The sequence below is a fragment of the Lissotriton vulgaris genome, chromosome 3_1 (genome assembly GCF_964263255.1).
Source record: "Lissotriton vulgaris chromosome 3_1, aLisVul1.2, whole genome shotgun sequence".
Classification (NCBI taxonomy): domain Eukaryota; kingdom Metazoa; phylum Chordata; class Amphibia; order Caudata; family Salamandridae; genus Lissotriton; species Lissotriton vulgaris.
Window position 1 is genome coordinate 997,019,483 of NC_141689.1, and position 20,171 is coordinate 997,039,653.

At 41.1% G+C, this 20,171-nt stretch overlaps 1 protein-coding gene across 21 annotated transcripts in view; it reads right to left on the minus strand.

Annotated features, from left to right (window-relative positions):
• Positions 1-20,171, minus strand: part of PTPRD (protein tyrosine phosphatase receptor type D) — a 2,576,377-nt gene that overhangs the window by 338,606 nt on the left and 2,217,600 nt on the right. The window lies entirely within an intron of this gene.

The following is a 20,171-nucleotide window of genomic DNA, read 5'->3' on the forward strand; positions in this document are numbered from 1 at the left end:
TCATGGAATGGAGAGGGCAAAGCATATGAGGGATAAGAGAAGATAGGTGTAGAAAAGAGGGGGGCTAGTCGGAAAAAAGGGGCTTGAGGGAGAGGGTGAGGTGAATGAGTGGAAAGTTCACTTGATAGACAGGGCGGAGGGCAGCTGAGTTTGGAGTGAGAGTAGTGGAGCAGAGGAGGAGAGGGAGGTTCAGCCAGGACATGGGAGGAGAGGAGAGCGAGCAGAGAGAAGTAAAGGAGGGAAGTATGCTGACGAGGGAGAGTGCAGATCAGTGAGGCTTATGGAGGGAAGGAGATGAAGAGGGAAGAGATGAAGAGGAGGGCTGAGGGTAGTGGTGATGAAAGGGTAGATGAAAAAATTGGAACTCTCCGAAAAGGGGACAGCAGGGGAAGGAGGGATCGTCGATGGGTAGCGAGGGGGCGGGCTAATGCAGGGGTGAGAGTAGTGGAGGAGAAGAAGGCGGGATGGTAAGTGAGGTAGGAAAAAGTAGAAAAAAAAGAGGAGTGTGGGGAGAGGGAACAGACCTGGTGATGGTCATGAGAAGGGAAGGGGTGAGGAAAGCAAGGAGAAGAGCTGGGTACAGGAGATGAAAGGACGGGGAGAGAAACATAGGAAATTACAGTAAGGGTGTCTAGTCAGGAGAAGACGCGAGGGCGGTGGTAGAGGAGTAGGGAGACACGTCATAGAGGAGGCAGTTGAAGGCAAAAGATCATTAAAGAGGAAAGAAGTGGGGGAGGTATAAATATGGCTCCCGGTTTTATGGTATTTATTTTTTTGCCATTTCTGTCTGTATTTATCTGTATTTGTTTTTTGGGCATTTATTCTGTATTTATCCACATTTATTTTTGCCACACGCAAATGATAATGCTACAGCTAGTATTTTCCCACAATATTATTTAAATTAACAACACAGCAAAAATAAAATTCCTTTCTACACTTGAAGTTGAAGGCATTGTGTAAACTTAGTGCTGCACTACTTCTATAATATACAAGAAATGCATTGCATTTATTAATATCACAGTATTATTTGATCCAAATTTCGAGTGCCATGCTACATACATACAATAGCTGCAATTCCCACAGTAAAAACGTTTGCAGGTTTCATAATAATAGTTTTTTTTTAATGTTTCCATAACGGTGCTTTCTTAGCCATAGTTCATTCAGGGCCCCTGTTCTCTTTAAACTGCTTGTCATTGGATTTAAAATAAAATCAAACAGTCCTGAGCACACCGAGCAAGTGCTCAAATCTACAGAGTTCTGTTTGAATCCCGGCTCAGCAGACTCAGGCTTTCATCCTTCTGAGTGCAATAAAATGAGTAAGATATAGTTGGGCGTTAGTGGCAGTTGTTATTTGTAGCTCTGCGAAGCTGCAAACCATTTAACAGCAAGCGCTATATAAATGAATACATTGATGTCACGTTACACTCTGTGCTGGAAAATGCATCTCTGTAGCTTGTGTTTGCCGTGACTTTAAAGCATTGCAAGGGGTGGAAAGGAGAACTCCTCACTCTCTGTGTCTCAATACAGCCCAGGGGGACCTTTCTTCATGAGGAGGAAACACCTGGCATTCCCCAAACAGATCGGGCCTTGTCTGCCTTTCATGACATCGGGTTCAGGATGGAATGCCCGTCCCTGGGAGCCGATGTTGGAGGGTGAGGCGTGAATCCGCAGCTCCTGTTTAACATCTCCTGGCACCCCCGCACCAGGGCCTGGTGGCAGCAGGGCTGGCATAATGGGACGTTGTCAGGTTTTTCAAGGCCCATGCTTTGTTCAGTGTTTATCAGAGCACCTGGGGAGCTTAGCCGCGATAAGCCCCTGGAGTTAAAAAGTTATTGGGGCCACCTCGCACTTCACACTTCTTTAGAACTCCACAAAATGCAAACACCCCTCCCCAACCTCGCATAGGTTGTGGATAACCCATTGTCATTCTGACTGCAGATGATTATCACATTTAGAATGACAATGGGCCGCCGCCTGCCTTTAACATAACGTGCACTGCAAGTGAGTGTCTTTGAGGCGAGTGACTCGCTTGGCGCCAGTAGATTGTAGCAGAGGAGCTTAACGTGAGCCCAAGGTGTGCTTCCTGACTGCAGATTAGCACAGGCCAGAAGGTGACCTCATCCATACACAGTTTTACTAGTATGTTTCCGTTTCTACATATAAATACAGACAATGGAAAAATATTTTTCCATTTGTATTCATGTGCATAAATCTGTAAAAATGAAAACCTGGAGCCCGAGTTATAAAGCACTCCATTACCTTTGAAGATGTTTATGTTTGATGGTGCTTACAACATTGATTCTCTGAATTTGGATCTAGTTCACTCTGCAGCTTGCAGTTTTTTAGACGAGTGAACTAGTGAAGAGACAGATGGCCTCCCTCCATCACAGGCAATAGGCCAAAGTGCCTATGAACTCCCAACTCCCACTAGTCATGCCTGTATACTTAAGGATCATTTCGGAGTTATAAAGCCTTTTAATTTGCACAAAGCGATTTTTTGGAAATTGACTGCATTACATACTCATAACTGCAGTTTTTTTCATTGTGAGAATGTGTCAAAGTGTCACACACAAGCTATTGAAATGCCAAAAATAACTAAATTAAAAACGTAGAAATGTCACACATAGGCAAACCAAAACCATAGTAGCTATGAACAGGAGCTTGATGCCCTAAAGAAGCATGTGCTACGAGGGCACATACTTCTGGGTAAAAGGCTAATGATAACATATTGCTCATCAACTACAGCAGGTTGTCTGTCCTATGTGATGGTTTCATGTTCAATTTAATCACTGGCCTTCAATCTACACTTCGCTGCTGATGCCTTCCCCGTAGTGTGCCTCAGCCACATCCTCTCGCTCAATACTTACCAAAGACAGAGTGCAGTGATCGATCCACCGCTGGGTCTCTCGCAACCATACCCGCCATCCACACCATCCCCGCCATCTTGTCAGCAGCAGCAGCACCCCAACTTCCATTCCGACTGTGAAAAATCACCACCATACATCCGGCGATGTCTACAACATGTGAAGCTAACAGATCTTCCGCTTCCGCCCAAGCAATGTTCTAAGTCGCGGCTGTCCCACTGTTGTCATAGTGACAGTTTCACCCTTTAAGTCTAGGAAAGCTACATCGGCTATCTTGGAATGGAAAGCTTTAGTCATTCTGGTTCTGGAGCAGTAGGGATTTGACTAAATTTAGCATAACTCTTGCAAAAATTTGAAGTCAAATCGCTAAATGTTTATCATTCTTTTGACAGTGTTTTAGTTTTCTCGTCATATTTGTTTTGCATGTTACATCATACTTTGGCCCGTGTTCTAAGTAGGTCGAACTTTTTTTTCCCATGATGGCCGTGTCAATATTAACAGACAGAAATAAAGGACTATCAGAAGCATTGGACTATTATGTTACAAGCACAACAGACCAGGCAAGGCAACACAACCTGAGAAAGAAGGAGGGGAGGAGCAAAGAGAAGAAAAGCTGTCGCCAGTGTGAAAAAAACAGTGCGTTCGTCTCATGCCACGAGTAAAGCATCCAGTCCCTGCGTGCACATCTTCTGTCCGTCCGCGTGCACATCTGGAAACCGTATTGATTACAAAAGGCTCACGCATGGCGAGAGCAGTGCATAAGCGCTGCTAAAGCCAGGCGAGACCTAAAAATGTAATTGAGCAGCGTAGGAATTTTCGTGCAATGTGATCGTTCGCTTAAATGTATGTCGCACAAGTTATTCTATGATGAATTGGTTTACTTAGGAAACACATTTGATCATTCTTCTTGAAAGAGTGCTCCAAGATGGCCATTCTAATTGCAGACCATATGCTAGTCCTTTGTCTATGATAGTCTCTGTTGCACTAACGCCTTGTAACTTTATCATGAGCAAGACATGAAGCGATTGAAGTGTGTCACGGAATTTAACAATACATTATTCTGCACAGCAGTACCTGAGTACGTGTTTATCATCGTGTTTGATGAGTTCTCAGCTATATATATAAATAAGCTTTAGTTATCTCGACAGCCGCGTGATTGACTATATATATGTGTATATATATATACATGTGTGTGTATACATATCTATCTATCTATCTATCTATCTATCTATCTATCTATCTCTCTCTTTCTCTCTCTCTCTCTCTCTCTCTCTCTCTATATATATATATATATCATGTGACCAAGGCCGCTGGGACGGCCGAAACGCGTCATGACTTTCTGGTTAATGGCTGAATAAATAAGATGCTGAGAAAAGCTGGTCCTTGCCTCGTGTTTCTTTGAAGGAGCGCTGCTGCGAGGTATTTGCATATATATATATATATATATATATATATATATATATATATATATATATATATATATATATTTATATTTATTTATTGTTTCCATCCTGACAGCGTGCGCAAACAGGCACCGACTCCGTGATACTTGATGACACAGGTAGCTTTTATTTCTCAGTTACAATGTCAGATGTGTTTCAGCTGCAAAACCGCCTTGGTCACTGCATTCCGAGCAGTGTTTGTATGCTTCTACATATATACAGAAGGATTCTCTCTTGGTTGCCTGGGCAACCACAAAGTCAGCCATAGACATAGAAGTGTTATCCGGCATAACTAGAATGAAAATGCAGTTTCAACACATAAGAAAACAGAATAAACGTAAAATGTGTAAAATAATAATAATACAATTGAGTTCATAATGGTGCTCAAAATTGTCAAAACAAATATATAGTGAAACATTTCGATTATCCCATTTTTTACAACGCTTGGTTGAAACACTGTTGCACTAGGTCTATACATCCATAGCAAAACGATCTCCCTATTATCTGGTTAAGTCCCCACGAGCATTAACCTGTCTAGCCTCTGTGGGCTGATGTCCGGCTATTCTGTTTATTGAATAGCACGAGTCCGAACAGTAGGCAGTCCTATTGGTAGTAGGACTATACTGATGTCTAATTACGCGTTGACTGTGCGGCCTTTGAACACATTAATTAATGTCTCCAGGGGGACACCCTCGAAATGTCTATTCCTCATCGGTAGATTGTGACAGTCCGTAAAGATTGGAAATCACTGGTGGGGCCAATGATGCGTGCTGGCTGTTGCTATGGATTTTGGGCATTATGCCCTAGTGGGCATAGGCTTTCTGGACCGTATATGTAAGTTCTATCTGTGTGAGAGATGTTGCAGTCCTGGTCTCTAGTGGTTAGTGTGTTGTTGTCAATATGGGGACAATCTAAATGTGGAGAAAACTAATTTAGGAAAAATTAAAAGAAACTCGAATGCTAAGAGGACTGGATAAGAGCTTTAGAGGGAAACTATTTAGAAAATATTCACAAATGTACATTGAGGGCTTCATTGGCATTCATCCTGTGTGGGATTTTGAAGTTGACCATAATGATGTACCTCGACTCTAGTCTTCTCAGGGCTAGCTGCCTATCCCCACCTCTAGGATTTTTTGGTACACTGTCAATGACAAATTGTGAGAGGTCTCGGGTTTTAATTGCATGAAATGAATTGATATGCCGCGCTACAGGGTAGGGCTGGTCATCATTAGTTATAGCCCTCAAGTGTTGCAGTATGCGTATGTGCACTGGATGAATGGTGCTTCCTACATAGAGTTTCTTGCATGTGCATTGCAGTATGTATATTGCAAAATCAGTTTTGCAATTGAAACTGCCACGGATGATGGATGGTGTTTGTCTGAATGGCACTTTGACTGATTTTGTGTTTGTGCCATGTTTGCAGACTTTACATCTACTGCACTTGACAAATCCTTTAGGTGTTTGTAACCAGTTAGGGGGTTTGGTTTTAGCTGGTGCACTTTGTACCAGCTGTTGACGCATGGTCTTAGCCCTCGGAAACTGATAGATGGTACTTTGGGACAGATAGGGCCCAATACCAGATTTTTCCTGACAGAATTCCAGTGTTTGTAGAGTATGTGCCTGATTCTAGTGTGGTATGCATGGAACCCCTTGATTAATCTCGGTATATCGGTAACCTCTGTGTTTTTCAGTTTTCGGTTGTCATGTTTGAAAAGAAGATATTTACTCAGTATTTTCTCACTCCTGTTTTTGGCTTTAGTTAGTGTTTCAGATTTGTAACCTCTCCTTGCTAGTCTATCAAAGAGTTCCCTGGTAGATTGGTCCAGGCCCTCCTTAGTGCTGCAATTATGCCTCATCCTTAGGCATTCAGCATATGGTATTCCCTCTTTGACACTGTGATGGTGAAAATTGTTAGTGTGCAGAATGGCAGTTCCTGCAGTTGTTTTCCTGTACGTTCTGGACTGTAATTGATTATGCTCAATATAGAGCTCTATGTCTAAGAACTGTATGCTGGTCTCACTAGTGTGACTTGTAAATGATAGGTTGAGGCTATTGTTATTCAGCTCTATGGCAAACATTTCTGCACTTTCTATAGTTCCCTGCCATAACATAAAAATGTGCTCTATGTAATGGACATACAGTGCTACATTTTCTTTCATAGCATTTTCATGTTCCACCATGAGTACTTGCTCCTCCCACCAGCCCATATGCAAATTAGCATAGCTGGGGGCGATGCAATTACCCATGGCTGTGCCCCTTAGCTGTTTGTAGAACAACTTGTCAAAAATAAACACATTGTTGTCAAGGCACCATTCTGCCATTTCAAGTAACATGCGTGAATGGTCGTTTTGATCTGGTTGTCTTTTTTCAAAGAAGTGTTTAAAGGCATTTAATCCATCTCCATGTCTAATTCTCGTGTATAGAGTATTGACATCCAATGTCATCAGAACATAATCATTTTGCCAGTTCACATCATATATTTTAGTGAGGAAGTCCCCATTGTCCTTTATGTGAGATGGTAATTTACAGACCAGTGGTTGCAGGAAATAGTCAATTAAATCGGAGGTATTTTCAAACAGTCCACCGATAGCTGCAATTATTGGTCTCCCTGGTGGATTTGTTGCTGATTTGTGAATTTTAGGGATTAGCTACAATTGGGGGGTCACAGGATAGTCAGTTTTCAGGTATTCGAGCTCTGCTCTGGACAGAAGACCATTTCTCCTCCATTCGTAGATATATATATATATATATATATCCACACAGATTTCTCTCAAGAAATAGGCACACTCAGAAGGTAAACCAGATAGGTTTAATAAAGTTTGGTTTAACCAAACTTGATTAAACCTATGTAGTGTACCTTCCGAGTGGGCATGCTTCTTGAGAGAATCTGTGTGGATTAAATTAATCGCTGGGAGACCTGTCCGGCGTGACGCACCACCTGTCAACAGGCCAACGACTCCGGTAACTAAGGTCGCTTTGTGGAGGAATATTTATATATATACAACGCATCATAAAGTTGCTTTCCAAACTTTTTATTCGGTCACCATTGCCATGTATATACTGGCGAGACAACTTAAACTGTCCCCAGCTCAGACCTAAAAAATCACTTGCTCACTAGTACTGCCTACTCGTAGTCTCTTGTTGTTGTTATATGCTTCTTTGACTCATTTTGAGGAAACACCCGCTGCATCATTTACCAATATTGGTAAAATATTTACAACTGAGAAGCTGGGGCCCTTAAAGAGACCTAAATGTGCGTTAACAAGGGACTTGGAATTCATATCTAAAATGTCAAAACAATGTAGACAAACCCTCACTGACACCATGTTGCATGCCAGTTAGTTTGGCAACCAACCGAGAAGATGCAAGGTTAAGGTTAAGGTATTGCCACTTAGGGTTTTCTACTGCTTGTAGGAGGAGCTCAGCCGAGTCATAAGAAAACCTTTTTAGCAGGTCTGTTTTAAGTATTAATCCATTGTGTATACAGTTAATGAAAACTTAGCAACGCGTGCATGATAGGGCTGCACCATCCATTGTTGAATGTAAATGTCAGATCTCAGGGTTAGCACAAATTAAGCAGAGGTGCCTGCAGAAGGAATCAAAAATTTGAATAAATCCCGGTCCACAATAATGAGCACCGGTGGTGGCCACCGGCACAAATTAGGCACTGATCTGAAGGATGAAAGACTCATGCACAGGTGTGATCGTCAGGTTACACACTGATCTCTATAATTGGATACATAAGTCCACAGAGCTTTTCTACTGGCTGAGATGTGATACTGTAAGGAGAGCTCCATGTTGCAAAAGCAGACCACGTAACATGTGTGTAATCTGCGGGAGTAGTACTTAAATGGAAAATAGAAGTGCAGGTACTATGTACTATAGTGAAGTGCCGGTACTCTCCGATTAAAAATATTGCATTTCTCTTGAGAAGTGTTGGTACTCTCCCTCTCCCTCTCAAAATAAAAAAGAGCCGGGACTCAACCCGGGACAGTGCCGGCCCGGTTAAAGCAGTGTGTGGGAGCACAGGGTTGTTTAAACATTAAATATAAGGCATCCATGTAACCTAAAAAAGGTAATGCCTTGAAAAGTTGGTACTTGGCACATCAGTGTAACTGGAGCCATAGATCACTGCCTGAAGCACCGGGATACCACATTTGCCTGCCCCCCCCGCCATTGTCAGAAGACTAAATTTTTAGTTCGAGAATATTCCAGCATAATTATTCTCCCTCAGATATCAGCATCTCCCTACAGACGAGACTCCCAGCCGGGTCTAAGTCCACCCCTCTCTGGCACCACATTCCACAGTAACACTGAACACATACATGCTGCATAATGTAAACAAACCCTACAACATAAATGTTGCATTAATATGTGTCAGTCATCAACGTAAACACCTAAAGATAACAAACAACAACACTGCAGACAGAAGTCCTTGTAATTGTCTGCCACTTCCCTGCAGAGCTGCCCGAAAGCTGCTGGGCAACACAGGCTCCCAACAGAGAGCCTTCTTTAATCATGCGGTGTTCACGCCATATTAGCATGCAGCAGTCAGTAAATGAAAAACAGTATACGGGTCAATGGCTGCGGCCCGCGACGGTCTGCCGTACGGTACAGCCGCTGAGTGACGTCAGGCGGGCGCATGCACTTCTGCGCAGGCGCAGAGTGTTCTTGGCCGTTTCTCCGCTTGCTGATATCGTAGAAGAGGCAACGGATGGAGAAAAAGCGGGGACCGGTGAGTAGGAGGATGGGGGGGTTACCCCTGATGGGGTACGGGGGAGGGGCAATGCCCAAGAGGGGAGGTAGAGCAGAGAGAGGGAACAAAAGCAGAGACTTTGGGGGAAATGAAGAAACATGTGTGAACGTTGCTGGAGGTGTGTGTGCGTGTGTGCGTGCGTGTGTGTGTGTGCTGGCATGTGTCTATGTGTGTGTGTGTGTCTGTGTGCATGTGAGCGCAATAGGCTGACTTGCTGGGAATGTGGACAGGTGATTTGCGCGGCGCCGGGCTGGACGTGCGCGTCCACAAAATGAAATCGCCGAGGGCTTGCGCGTACCCATCTCCTGTCCAACATTCCCGCCAAGTCGGCAACAATAGGTCTTTCGCTAGATGCAAGATCTAAAAAGACCATGAAGCAAGTGTAGTGATGCAGTTATAATCTAATAAGTTTGAATGGTGAACAGAATGAGTCAATAAAAGGATGCAAAATCCGTTAAAATCTAAAGACGGAAGGTTCTAATTCATAAAGGTCATACCTGAAGCGAGATGGCATTTGTAATGATCGTTTCCGTATGAGAAGACCATATTCCACGGTTGTGTTAATGGCAGTCACTTAAATAGTATGCATCTCCACTCCTGACACCATCCTACAGCAAGGCATAGTCTGCACCCATCCACCCATCCACCCCTCTTCCTGATCCTTGATTAATATAATTCTGAATCTCTTATCAAGTTATGTGTACAAATGTTTTCAGACCAAATGCTTGAAAAAATTCTGTGTCTCCTGGGTGTCAGCAATCAAATGGACAGGGGTTAGCAATCATCTGGACAAGAAAGGCAAGCCAAACTTAGTCAGTCCTGAGTGTAAACACCAGTTTGGGGTTGCTTTCTATGCATACCCAACTTCAAATTTTACTGTGACATTCACTTTGGTCAACAGAATTGCTACCCAAATCCTTCCGGGAACTAGTGCATGTGGTGCAGTGGCTTAGATATTGGATGCAGCAGGATAAGGGTCTGGCCCTATTCCAAGGTTTATCTATTATTTCTATCTTCATATGTCACTGTGAATGCCACTAGGCCCACAGAAAATAAAGACTGTTAGTCCTATTGCTAAAAATACCTCTCTCACCATGTCAGTCAGTTCAGTTCACAAACTTTATTCGGATAGACAATGTATCCATAAAAGTGCAACAATAATTAAAAAGAGAAAATGTAGCAATATATAATAGCAATAATTACAGTTGTATAAACAAAATAACATGAGATTCTTAGATGGTAATTTAAAACAAGAATTCATCATAAATAGATCACTATTGTATAAACCAATCCATTTGTTAATTAGGAATTGTTCGTACATTGTTAGTACTCAATCCATAAGCATTTACTTGCGTGCCCTGGTAGCAATTCTCAAGAACGTGCTTAAACGAAAGACCAATTCTTCATTTTCTAAGGCAAGCATATGTGAATAGGCAGAGGTCAGGCTGATAGGCCCACTCTTAGTGAAACATGGGTGAAGAAGCCACTTAATATATTTAATGTAAAATTTGCAGAAAAACAAAAAATTCTGTGTTGATTGACCACTCACCCCAATCAAGCTTAGAGTGGTAACCCATGGGAAAACAATGCAAATTTCACTGTCCCAGCCTTCAAGCGGAATAAGAGGCTCCTTTCCCAACAACTCATGGGTAGGGTGAGATAGCTCGATAAAGGGTAGCAGTGCCGTTCATCAGCCATATAACTGGAGACGAGGGATTTCTTAGATTCCAAAGCAGTTCTCGCAGTGCTATACGATGAATAAAGCGCGATTCTAAGTTATTTTTTGTTTAGGTTTTCCTCTTCACTAGGGTTTAAGAAAATAGAGCCCTTGTTAAAACTGCATAAGCTCTGGTACGCTGCAGATAGCCAAGGAATGGCCATCCCCTTTCACACTTCAAACAATCTGTTATGATGCTTTGTGTTAATGTGGCTGCCTGGTTCTTCCAAATTGATATCCAGAAGATGTAATTTTTTATCATGTCACTGTTGCAGCCTTCACACTGTATAGGATGTCATTAACACAATAGGCCCAGTGGTAAAGGACTACATATTGTGAAAATGTACTTTGTAGAAAGCATCTGGTGAGAGATAAGTCGAAGTGATACAATACAGTAGGTAGTTTCCATAATTTAGAATTAGTAATTAGTTAAGAAAAACAGCATTACCACATGACATCTAATGATGGAGAAAAACATAGCCCTTAATGAAGAGGGAAGGACAATTGTTGGCCAGATGTAGCCATGTTGCTGCTAGACACGCACCCAATAATGTTAATGGGCAGCATACCTTGTACACATAATGTTATGAAATCTAGCTGTGAACAATGCAATAAAACAATTCAAATATGATTTAGCCAGTATCGGAAGTTAGCACCTAAATTGGGGTCACGTGTAAAGTGCAAAAATCAAACTATTGATTTTTTCTTGAAACATTTTCCCAGGATGAATTTGGGAAAATATGCATAGGAAAATTATTCTGGAAAGATATTATTTAGTCACACTCTTTAACCCGAGACATCAGCGCATTTTAAGAACCTGAAATATACAAAGGGTAACAAATAATAAGAAAGTAGTGGAGCAGGTATGGATCAAGGAGACATAACAGCTCAGATTGGGCAAGGTGAGATTGGTTAGATATGGTGTTGAGTCAGGGACAGCTGTGAGTTTGACATTGTAACCAAGTTTTACAATCTGTGGAGAGATTGGCATTAATTGTGGGTTGCTTTTAAAGCAGGCCTAAGGGGAGTAGGCTGGTTTTAATCATTTTCTGCATGTTAGAAAAGTACATGGTATTCATAGATTTGGGTGGAGGGGGTTCTAGAAGGAAGTTGTTGTATCAGAGAAGGTTTTCCTTTATGAGAGATGAGTTTTAATTTAGTTATTCCTAAGATTAGCAAGTATATACTGCTCATACATCTTTGGCCCAATGAAATGTTGAGGAGCTCAGTTAGGGAGGAGTGATTGATGGATTCGTAAGCAAGGCATTCTTGGGTCATACCTAGAGACTTCTTGCATTTTAAGATCATAGATATATGTGATCATGGTGAAGGCTTATATATATAACACTGCTCGCAAACATGATTTAGATTTTGGTCACTTGAAAAGATTGCAAACCTTTATATGATCGAACCCTATGAATGTGTTTCATTGAGGGTGTTATATATTTCTTCTTCATTGTTTACATCATACAAATCTCCGGGAGGCCTTTTTTTCTATAAGACACATCCAGTTGTATTCGAAGAGGAACATGACTGGTTGATGTATAGAAACATGTTCAGGATTCTATTTGATGAATGAAATTATAAAAATGAAGCTCTTCATAACTTGTTTCCCACTGAGGGGTTGCAAGTGGCACCATATAGACCATGAGAGTGACAAATGAGCTAGCTATGGTTTCTGGAGATGGAATACTCCAAGCTATTGGCAATCACCCCATGGTATCTATTGCCCTAAAATCCTCTCCCCCTGCTCTGTTGATATCATGTAACTTGTGCACATGGGGAAATGAGTCAAGGATTAGCAGTGCACTATAAAATGCCTCAAAAGAATATGTGAATGAATGCATAAAAGCACTGCATTGCATTTTAAAATTAACACATACCTATGCTATTTTGCCACCCTTTTCCATAACCTTATTGGCATCCTCATTAGTATCAGCCCCTGTCAAAGACACAAAATATACCTGGCATCCTGCCAGCCTCCTAGTTCAACCTTGCTGGCAACCATTGTATCCATCAACTACAAAACATAAACCTGGCTTTCTGCTGCCTCCCACACCACCCTTGATAGTACCCCAACTCCTATCCATATTGAATAAAACAAAAACAAAATGATACCATCATGCAGCCACCAATCACAAACCCACGATAACTCACAACTCCATCCCACCTAATATTTCAAATATGTAATACCAGGCTTTCTCCCATTTGCATGTTGCCTGCCTCTCCCTGCTCAAAACACTGCTCTAGAAGGTGTTACTGTATTGAGATTGGCTACCTGGGAGCAACATCAGGGCAATCTGGCATTCTAATTTTGTGAAGACTCACAGCTGATAGGGATGATGTCGGTTGTTAGTGCGTCTCATGCTTTCTCAGCTGCATTGGATCTGCAAAGACCCGAGTGAGACCAGAAAAGTAAAGCAAGCTGGCAGGCTGACAACTTTGCCTCACTGAAGACCCATGGGAGGTGGCAGAGCACCATCTACCAGAGCACATCTTCTGGTGGTGGTATTTCCTGCTCTGACATAGCAGTGGAAAACATGAAACTTATTTTTCGCTGCTCAGACATCAAAACGGTAAATAACCATTTTTTGTACCCCATGCTATTGATAATTGCTTCCTCTGTGGAAGCCATACATAACATTAGTAGTTTAATAGTGGACTCCTAATTGGAGATCTTAATTTGTTCCTAATAAAATATGTTGGAAATTTGCACTTTCTGCAAGGTCACTTTGGACTATTTGCCTTGTTGGTGAACCATATTTTTGCAAGCTTTAAAGTTCTGTGCACTTTACCTCTGTTTACCAAAAGTAAAGCACTTGTACTCCCCCTTTAAACATTGTAACATTTGATTCCTCCAGATTGGCACAATTAATAAACTGCATACATTCTTTACACATTGCCTCTAGGTTAAACCGGTCTGTTTTTCACCATAACTACAATGGAATTGAGCTCATGTTTATTTGGATACTTAAGTAATTCTCTCTTACAAGGACTGAGACTATTGCTTGAAGTGGGTACTTACCCCCTTAACTAATAACCCAATTTCCTACACAATCTTAGTAGAGAAAATAACTATTGGGACAGGAATATGCAGCTGTATCATTCAACTGCATTAATAGTTTCATGGAAAGGGATCCACATCCTTCTGAAAGTATCTGAATGTAGTCAGAAGCAACCACTGCTTTCAACTGAAGACAAGCATTGCAAGTCTATTTCTACTTTGTTAAACTAACTCTGCGCCAAAATAAAGTTCAATGTATGCCTTTGGTTCAGCTAAGTTAAATACGTTTAGAGCTGGGTCTTTCTTCTTGGTATAATAGAAAGCAATCACTTAAACCTCAGTTTATTATGATTAAACCTAGCAATTGTGTTAGATATGTATTTCCTAAATCTGTATGACCTATGTTCTTACCTACTGGAAAAACTGCATTTTTTTTTTTAGACTCTCCAATTATTATGCCAGGAGTCGCTGCTTGACACAAAGAGTGATATTTGCTAGCTACTGCCCATCTTGCCATCTTTGGTGTTTATTACCACTGGGATCTCACAAGTGCTTTTGTGTCTACATATTGTTTTTTTAACATAATTGCTAGACATTTAAGCATTTTGCTTCTACCACTTGTTTTTGCAAAAAGCCTTCCTCACATTGATCGCCTAATTTTTGGTATTTGCAAGGCTATATATTGATTAGTTATAGGAATAAATCTATCCCTTTTTTTGACTCTGTTCTTGGGGAAACGTGGCTTTGTGTGGATTTCATAATGACCTTGGGGTTACTTTTCGCATCGACTGATGAGATCATTATTATTGATTTGGCCTTGATTTTTGTGCCCTTTGGAATTCACGGTTTGCATTCTTTTGGACTTCTCTCATTGCCTATGGGCCTATTTATATGTAGAGCCCTGACGAAGTTCCTTCTTGGAACGAAACGCGTTGGCTGTGTGCCGTTCTTATAAAAGATTACTAGAATAAAGAAAGATATTTTATTGGACTAAATGAACTTGTGTCTAATTTCCACCTTCTGATGAACATTTTGGCCCGATTTGCACTTTGGGATGACTGGTGCGGGAAGTGTTTTGCACCAAACCTATAATTATGGAACATGTGTCTTGGTTGAGCTGGACCCTGGTCAGTCGTTCTGTTCTTCAATTTTTCAATGATAAGGAATGTGTCATGCTTCAGATATCAGCCATCAAATGCCAATTTGGTGAGAAAAGCAGGCAAAAAGACAGAATCTCAGCAAGGAAATCCTTGCCAAACCACTACTTATCTTTCGATCAGGCCATTCCATGTGATCTAATCTACCAGAAGATGGACTTATCAAAGATTTGCCAATATTCTATATCAAAATTCACACAGAAACCAGAAGATATGTGCTGCATGCCACATAACAACTTAGTTAAAGTTCCAATGGAGTAGGAACATATCCTTTAGTAATAATGGGACTAATGTTTTACCAATGTATCCACTCTAAAGTATTCTAGCTGCACCTTTCCACTAATCACTGTAAAATCAACTTTGCCATCACAGGTGCCAGGCCATTGTACATGGTGGAAGGAAATAGACTTTCTAAGCCCAGACGAGTGATAAATTTCAAAAGGAGAAAATGACTACCTTACCGGAATTTTCCTGAACAGATTTGAGTAATAGGATTTGAGGAGTGTTAGACCAGACATCCTTGGATGGTATTCCCCCCGGACTTTTTGCCTTCATTTTTCGTTTTATTCATTATATTGTTTACCTACCTCCAATTATCCATATTCAGGTGTTTAGGACCCCCCACCCTGCCCCTCCCCCACCCTGCCTTTCTGCCGGAACTCCCTCCACCGGCCGCGGTTGTGTGTTGTGTATTCCTTCCAGCCAGTGCTGTGCGGCATGGTGTTCCTCTCCTGAACTTCAAAGGGTAGACTCAGGGTTCTGCCCTTGCTCTTCCAGATTTCTAAGGGCTGCCTACCCCGCCACTGACAAATGTAGCTCACTACAAGGCCTATCTGCCCTTTGTTTGCTGAAACATTGGGAAGAGGGAAGGTTAGAAAAACGGAATAGCCACCACACCCACAGGCTAGCATTGAGTTTAAGAATAGCTCCTTCAGAACCTCTTGCAAGAATGACTGCCCTGCTCTCTGTAAAAAGAAGACTCAACATACTTGCCTGGAATCCAGGCTCCCTTGAAGTGACTTCAAGGGTCAGTTGGCTGAACTCCTGTTTGAGCTACAGGCACACAACAATAAGTATCCCTGCAACTGCCCAGCTGAACCAATGCTAACAAAATCCTACCTGGACCTGCATGAGCCTTGCTGATGACCTCTGCTCGACTGAGCCATTGCCAGTATCAGAATGTACTCCTGAACTCCAGATGAAAATCCTGTAGTTTAGGGCTTTTCATAATCACAAGTGAACTATTCACGCTGGGAAACGATCATCTGAGATGTCTACAAACCCCACACTCCAGGAACGACCTGCTCTTTGTGCCACACACAGACCTCCTCCAACAACTGCCAATGCAGAGATCCAGTGGTGGCCTGCTCATCACGCCAACCAGACCTACTCACAGCACCTGCAACACAAAACTCTACCCTGGCTCCTTATGTGAACTTGGAACTCTGAGAAAGTAACCTCCTCACTGGGGCATACCAGGTCCCAGTATCTGGACTGGGCTCCATTGCAGGCAGGCTGAGCATGCAACTTTAATGCTGTCCAGCGAGACCAGTGGTTCTACTGATTGAATTGTTGTCATTTTGGTATCATTTTGTTTATTAAAATGTACTTATTCCTAAATTAGTGTGTGATTTTCTTGTGTTTGTTTTCACTTTATCACTGTTTGAGTACTGCATAAATACTTTACACATTGCCTCATTGTTAAATCAGACTGCCTTTGTGCCGAGCAACCATAATGTTAAGCAGATGTTCATTTAGTGGCTTTTTGTGGTTCGGCCAGACAATGATTATGTTTCTTGTTTGAGTGGGACTTCCACTCCTCTCAACTATTAACCCGATTTCTTGCAAGTCGGATGAAAATATGGTGATGAAATGGCTGAAGAATGGCCATAAGAAGAGGATAAGCATCATATATGACTTCCTTTGGAAGCTCTATAATGTTGCAAAATCAGTTACTGCAATTACAGCTATCCTAGGAAATCTAGAGACTACATTTGCAGCAACAGAACATGAGCTAGGAAGGCAAGGTATGTGAAGAAGCTAAGATTTCCAATGAGCAAGGACTGCAAGAATTAGTACCACATGAAGACCTTGAGCAATCCTGTATGGTCAGACCTACTCATTGTAAACTGACATCCCAAGATCCCATTTGGACCACCAAATGGAGCTAACACACGAAGACAGCTGTATTATCTTTTAAAGGGCTAGAAAACATAAATGGTGTGCTAAAAAGATGTTCTGAAGAATCAGAAGTTGAATTGCACTGAAAGCTGTAGTCTCATATTTCCACGCATAAATTTGGAAATTTAAACTAAAAGGAGGTTTCTGCTGGCAACCTGAAAAGAACCATGTGAATTAAATGCATCAGCCCCAGTATGGAATGTGACGAACATAAGCATGTGCCATAAAGTTTAATTGTTCTGTTTACCCAGGTGAATCCTGCAAGAGAGTTAAAAACACAAAATCAAGAAGGATCTTGGTGAAAGGTAAGGAACATATCTTTAAAGCAATGTCATTCACTGCTGAGGCCCTCGTTATTTAAGATTCAACCAGAATAGTATCTCTGAAAGATAATCATCCAAGCAGATGGGAAGTGTCAGCAGAAAATCTGCTTGCAATAGTCCTTGTATAGCATGGTATTCTTCATTCTGAGGCATTTTACTTTGAATCGTGCTATTCAGAGGTGGAAATACCAAATGGAATCATTAATGACAACACTGTGATGTCCCTTGAATTCCAGGCAGGCTCTCATTCAAGTGACGCAAAGATGTCCTGACATCACAGATTATTATGTAGAGGAATCCATGTGAGGAAGCATTCCTTCAATCATTAGAGGTTCTCTATGTAGAGATTTTGGCAGATCCAGGAATCAAACTTTTATACTATCTGAATGCTTATTGTCATTAAAAGGAAGGTTGATTGTGTGAGTATTGTTAAGTTATTTGTGTGTGATTCTTCAATATTTACTTAGATAGCAAAAAAATAAAGGAATTGTCAGGAACACTTGAATTAATCTCAACTAAATCTTGGGCCTTCTTGTCATTTATTGTTTTTGTTTATATGTCACCTTTTGGTGCCCTACTCCAAATATATATCTGGAGTGGATAGACTGAAAGGCATCTCTCAGTGATAGTCACTGACTGATCCTATTTTCAACCATTCCACCAATCACTTTTGTGCTTTCGTCAAATTATCTTCTATAACATTTCTCAATAATAAGATTTAAAAAAATCTGAAGAAAGTTAGAATAATTGTGTTTGCCTCAGAGAGAAGTCCAAAGTGCAACTAATACACACAAATGTGATCCTGTTTTCACCGTGCCATGGAATCCAAGCTATATCTCACTGACAAGGCTTATGTAGGTCAAAACTGGTCTGGGGTTGTCGTGATCATTTTCAGAGGGGACCAGAATTGCCAGTTTCCTCCTGGAGCAAAAATAAGGCCGATTTGTATATAGCTGGTGTCTGGAGTGGCATACTGGGTGACAAAATGCATTAGAATGTGTGCCCACATGATCCAGTGGTTGAGATTATGTACAAACCCACCAATATTTGGTGTTTCTCTGGAAATATCCCAAGTGTGATGGGTATACCCAAATGTGGGTCCTGTGCTCACTGTGCCACAGGATTCAAGCTATGCCTTACTGACAGAGAAAAATTGGCCAGGCACAGTTAATGGTTGGTTGGATCTGTTCAGAGGAGTACAGACTTGTCAATTCAGGCTAGACTGTTACTATTGGAGCAGATCTACTGTTGATTTACATGTAGAAGTTCTCTGTCCGAGGTGGCACATTGGGTGAAAAAGTATGGGCTGTATTGCAGCCCAGGTGTTTGCCAGTTACTGAGGTTATTTGCAAACATTTCATCTTTCACCTTTGTGTTTTCCTCAAATTATCTTCAATAATATTATTCAGTAAAAGGTTTTACCAGAAACTGAAGTAAGCTAAGAATCAGGCATTACACTGACCTCACCATCTGTCCCTAATCAACTCAAGAGGGAATTGAGAAATGTGCACGCTAATCTGCTCAAACAAATCTTGCCTTTTTCATTTGAAACACTTCAGGTCTTGCCATTTTCTGTGCTCACAAACCTACAAAAATCCAACTCTTTCCATATTGGTCTCTCCAAAAAAAATAACGAAAACCTTCGAAATATTGACATGAAAGTGACTAAACTGTTTTAGACTCAAGGAGCAGGATTACATGAACCCGACCCTGAGTCACTGCACTGTCACGTGCATCAACAAAACAAAACGTACAACCTTCGGTGCACCATCCATAAGGCATTCTCCAAGAAATTTCCTATCCACCTGCACATCTTACCTCTCCACTGCCAACCTGCAGTTACATGCTGACAATTAACAGAGGGTGAGACAAGAGAAATGGAAGAAAAATCATGAACACTTAAGTTGCACAGCTCTTAAACCAATTACTCAATATGAGCAATCATGAACTTTTAATGATTTCAGAATTAGTTGAAAAACTCACTCTTAAGACAAGTCTTGCTTAGTGGACACATCACTGAGCCACCACATTGTAATTTCAGGAAGGCATACAACCTATCTACCAGTCATTCTTAAATTGACGAACATACAAGATATCCCTTCAACTGACTCCAATACCCAACTGGATACAATATTGATCCAATGGTATAATTCAGCAGCTGACACCAGTATGATTTGCTATTCCTTAAAAGTCCCATATCAAGTTCATAATTGCAGGGCAGTCTAATGAAAACTCAAGACAAATTCATGCACCAATCTGCAATCAAAAGGATAAGTATATCCTGGAATACATCTGTAGTGGTTATAGAGACGTATACTAGTGATGAAGGAATGAAGTTCCTGCACACGAAGCCAAAAGACAATACTTACAGAAGAAATTAAAATGTGCTCTTCTATATCCAATGAAGTCTAAATATTAGATTTGATTTTAAATTGAATCTAATAAACAAGACCCTGAAACTGGAAAAGGAGAAAACTGTAAGTATTTTTTTAATGTTTATATTTTAATAAACGTATATGGCGATAAGGAATTTAGTTCTTCAACACTCAAAAACATCATAACTTAATCAAAGAGTTACTAATTCAAATGTTAAAACTATGAGATGGGAATCAGAAGCAGGACACAATGCTGGTATGCCAGCTAGTAAAACAGCAGCTGTATCTTTTTACTTCTTGTACTTTTTTTGTCAGAAAGGATGAACAAATAAAATAAACACTGAGACCTGTC